This window comes from Ailuropoda melanoleuca, chromosome 17 (assembly GCF_002007445.2).
Source record: "Ailuropoda melanoleuca isolate Jingjing chromosome 17, ASM200744v2, whole genome shotgun sequence".
In the NCBI taxonomy this organism is placed as follows: Eukaryota; Metazoa; Chordata; class Mammalia; order Carnivora; family Ursidae; genus Ailuropoda; species Ailuropoda melanoleuca.
In genome coordinates this window covers 24,967,673-24,972,217 of record NC_048234.1, presented here as the reverse complement: position 1 = coordinate 24,972,217, position 4,545 = coordinate 24,967,673, and the positions used below count along the sequence as shown (strand labels likewise).

At 46.4% G+C, this 4,545-nt stretch overlaps 1 protein-coding gene across 5 annotated transcripts in view; it reads left to right on the top strand.

Annotated features, from left to right (window-relative positions):
• The first annotated feature begins 16 nt into the window (after window positions 1–16).
• APBA1 (amyloid beta precursor protein binding family A member 1) overlaps window positions 17–4,545 on the top strand; it is a 194,090-nt gene continuing 189,561 nt past the window's right edge. For 4 of the 5 annotated variants that reach the window (XR_004621776.1, XM_011219096.3, XM_011219095.3 and 1 more), the window contains exon 1: window positions 17–246. The gene's annotated coding sequence lies outside the window, so the exon portion shown is untranslated. The remainder of the gene's footprint in view (window positions 247–4,545) is intronic. The other variant, XM_034647205.1, reaches the window with a different exon arrangement.

Genomic DNA, 4,545 nt, shown 5'->3' with positions numbered 1-4,545 from the left:
GAGGGGCGGGCGGACAGAAGGGGGTGGGGCCGCGGACCGGAGGGGCCCGAGCGGCAGCTGCCGAGCCCTAGCCGGAGCTGGGCGAGGGCGGCTGCGGTCCCGGCGGCGGCGGCGGCGGCGGCGGGAGAAGATGGTGGTGCTGGAGGTAGGAGCGGCTGGAGCGGAGCTTTATTCCCAGGCTTGGCACCAGCGCTGTCATTAGCGCCGCTTGCTCCCGCGGGCCCGCGGACCCAGCTGTCAGGCAAGGTACCACAGTCAGGGAGGGGTGGGTGAGGGGGGGGATGGCCGGCGCTGGTGCTGCCCCCGACAGAGCCCCGGTCCTTCACGGGGTGGTGCCCCCGGGCGCGAGAGGGGCTGCATGGAACAATAGTGAGGATGAGCGGGGACAGCCGGCGACATCCAGGGGGCAATGCCTTTAGCCATCGAGCTAACGGGGCGGGGGAAGGGGGCGCTGAAGGCAGGGACGCTGGTGTCCGGTGCGCTGAGACGCGGGGCTTTGGAGGCAGCGGGCGTGCCTGATGACAGTCATGGAAGGTGTGTGTGTGTGTATGTGTGTGTGTGTGTGTGTGTGTGTAAAAGATACAGCCAAGGGAATGGGGGTGGCGGACCGAAGGTGTTGGAGAATGACATTTCCAGGAATCCCCGCTAGGATCTCTCATCCCTTGGCTGACTCTCCCGGAGAGAGTGTGGTGATGGCAATGATGAGGTGGGCAGGATGCGCTTGGTGTGTGTGCAGGGAGGCGGTGGGGTAGGTGCGGATTTGTAAAATCCCATGTGTGTGAGTGTGTGTATGTGTGTGTACTCGTGTGATTGCCTCCACGCTCCCCTAACTGAGCTCCAAACCCAGAGATGTGCGAGTGCCCTGACTTGCTGCCACCCGCTGACTATGGGACAGTGTTTGCTGTTTTGACCCTGCAACTCTGAGTACAGTCTGTGTTCTGCTCTTGCGTGTGGATGGGATTCTCACTTCCCCTTTCTCTGGCTTCTTGACATGGGGATGTGGAAGTGTGCATGTGGCTTTGGGCACATGGCAGGGAAATAGGAACATGGTTACCCCTTCTTGGCTTGCTAGCCTCCCTGGATTTGAAGGGAGCTCTCTATCCTGTGACACTTCTCTCCTCCGCCTCTGTTCCGTAAGGGTCTTAGATGCCCTGACTCTGCAGTTTCTATTGTTTATCTCTTGTCTGACCTGAAGGAGAAGGGTCTTTAATGGCCACATTCGTCTCTCCATCCCCACAACTTTGAATGTCAACTAGATCTTCTCCTTCCACATTCCAACACTGGAAACCTTAGGACTGAAGAATGGCTGATCTTTATGTTGGTTCATGTAGAATGAACTCTGGAGATGTGTATAGAAAGATGGGGTCAAGGGGAGTATTTAAAAAGAAGAAGATCGTTCTGAGGAATGTTTTGTACCGTTGGTCAGCGTCACACAGGCAGGGCCTTTTCCTACGGAAAAGGGATACTTTATTTCTATGGCTGGTATCGCCCATTCTTCCAGCTCTCACAATGGCTAGGTGGTACCATGTATCATTCACGAACTGAAATCTCCTAAGACCCATGGTGATGGGGTCCTGGGTTGGTGAAGTCTGCTTTCCTAGCCAATGTAGCCTGCTAATAGAGAATTTGAAAAATGTCAGGCTGGCAATAAGTCACCCAGTGAGAGCCAGGATACAGAATTGCATCCAGAGTCTATAGCTGTTTAATTGTCTCTGAGTGATAAAGATAGGCTTATGTGGGGTTGGGTAGAGATAGGGAGATAGCATATTCATGTGTGTGTCCACTGCAGTTTGACTCCCCAGTGCCTGTATTTCTCCTGCGGTATTTGTAGGAATTAATCCACCTCTACACTTAATATCTGGATACTTCTTGATTAAAATGTGTGACTTGATCAGCCTGCTTAGAACATATTTAAATCACAACACCTTAAATTCTGCTGCATTGCTGTCAGAATCCAAACTAGCTAACCTTGATCCTCTTTGAAAAGCCTGTAACAGTCACGGCTATACAAGTAATATATACCATGCTGGCCTCAGAGGGTTCTTTCTCTTTTTCTTTTTAAAAAAATTTTGTCTTGTTTTGCCAAAGGTTGCATGATACTGCTGTTACATTGAAAATAATAAAACTAGTGCTGTGCACATGTTTTTTTCTTCCTGTTTATCTTAATTAATGATGATACATAGACCAGGTGCTCTTGAAACTGTGAACATTAAATTTCCCCATGTCCTTCAGTCAAGCCTTCTGAAATTTTAATGTGAGTTTGTTGGCTCTCCTCCAAGATTTAAGGATAGATTTATAAAAAAATTTTGAATCTTAGTTCTTTACTCCCTATTAGTTCTGCTAATGTCTTTCTGAGAAAAGTACTTATGGAATTTAAAAGGCATTCGAAGAGGTTCTTTTTTTTTTTTTTAAGTTGGCTGTACGTTTGCAAGTAAAATCCAGAGATGTAAATGTCTTACAGGAAAGTTTAAGGATATAAGAAATTGTCAAGGTAAATACACTGTTTAGAAGAAGAATAATTACACAACAACACAGTTGATGACTCAGGAATTAGTGATTTACTTTCTAATGTAAATGTGATGATTTAAAAAATACAGTGCCTGGCTTTTCCAAAGATTGGACTAGTAAGTTTAATAAAACAGCTTAACTCCTGTAATTCAGTCTGGTAAACAGTGGTAACTTTTGTGTGGATGCATTTTCTTCACTTAAAGTACCATTAATGCTTTTCTTTTCCATTATTGAGTCTCTTAAGTTAGTTTTTCAGAAAACTTGGAAGTAAAAGACACTTGAAAATTGGCCTGTGGAGCTGAAAGGAATAAACTATGGTACCGTGGGGAGATGAGACTTGTATCCTACAAAGAAAAAGTAATTGTTGCTAAAATTGAGAGAATTTCAAGGACTAGAAGCCAAAGTTAACCCTTTGGGTTATAGTCAGTAACTCACAAATATTTAATTGCCTACTACCTTGCAGACTCTGTGTACCTTTGGATAGAGTTTGGGAGATTGAGAGGGCCAGAGATGTGAAGAAGAAGACTTAGATCCTGCCCAGAGGAAGTTCATGGCCTGGAAGGAGAGATAGGGTGTACCTGTAACTGACTATAACAATGGTGCAAAATGGCTACATTGCCTAAAAGCTATATTCCTTCAGTGCTGTGGGTGTTGATAAGATAGAACGATGACTTCCAGTGAAAGAGTTGGGGAAGGTTACACGGAAGAGGTAGCATTTGAGCTGGGATTTATATGGGTGGTGTTTGGACTGTCAGGGAAGGAAAAGCATATTTGAAGAGGAATGAGTAGCAGAGACTTGGTGATGGGAAGGTGTGTGCTTGCCCAAAGAATGAAGCGCTTTGGCTGAGGCACAGGGAATGCCAAGGGATGTAATGAGAGGTAAGGTGAGAAAGAGAGGTTTGTCCAAGATTATGGGGCAGCTTGTATACAGATTTCATTCGGTAAACACCAGGGAGCCATGGGAGGTTTCTGAGGAAGAGGGTTGACAGGGTCGGAACTATGCAATAACCTTGTAGCATTGTGTTGGACATAATGCAACGAGAAAAGACTGGTTATAGTGGGAGACCAGATAGAGTCTATCGTCAAATTAGGGGTAAGAGGAAATGAGACGGTGGGAATGAAGAGGAAGAGACAGACTCAGACAGGGTACAGGAATATTCTGGATGGCTTAGCAGGGAAGTCAAAAGTCATTGTTGGGCTCAGCCGAGACAGTAATTAGGTCATTGTCAGAGAGGAGGTTCAGAGGAAGATGAGGAAGAGGAGAAAAAAAGAGGTTTCATTCTAGGCATGATAGATTCGTCCAAGTGAAGAGACTAGAATACAGTTGTAGGTTTTCCAGAGAGAAGTCAGAGCTACAAAGAGAGATTTGTGAGTCATCTACTTAGGAGTGATTTTGATGTCTCAGGAATGGCTAGTGAAGAAAATGGAGCGAAGCAAAGCAAAAGGTAAGCGTAAGGGTAAGGATCCTCAGGGCATGTCTGTATGTTGGAGGGAAAAAGAGAAAGAAGAAGATAAGAACAACATTAAACAAGGGGCAGCTGGAGCAAAATGGTGGAAGTCTCGTGGTGTCATGGAAGCTGGGAAAAGTGAGGGAGCCACCACCATTCATACATCATTCATTTGGCACATTCCGTAGGGCTGAGGGTACAACAAAGGAAAAGCCATTGGATTTGATTCCTGGCTTTCCTTAATTATCTTTGAGGGAAGTGGAAGTGGCAGCCAGGCTGTTAGGGGTTAAAGAGTCAGGAGTGATGCATATGGAAGGCAGTGAAGACACACTTCCTTTTAAATAAATTGGGTGGCAAAGGAGGAAAGAATTTGGTGCATCAAAGAAGTGGCATACTATAGAGAAAGTAAAGTTTTTAGCATAAGACTTGAGCCTACTTTATCACCAGAGAAGAATCCATAGAAAGGAAGAGAGATTGAAAATGTAAGAGAGAGGGACGCCTGGGTGGCACAGTGGTTAAGCGTCCGCCTTCGGCTCAGGGCGTGATCCGGCGTTATGGGATCGAGCCCCACATCAGGCTCCTCTGCTGT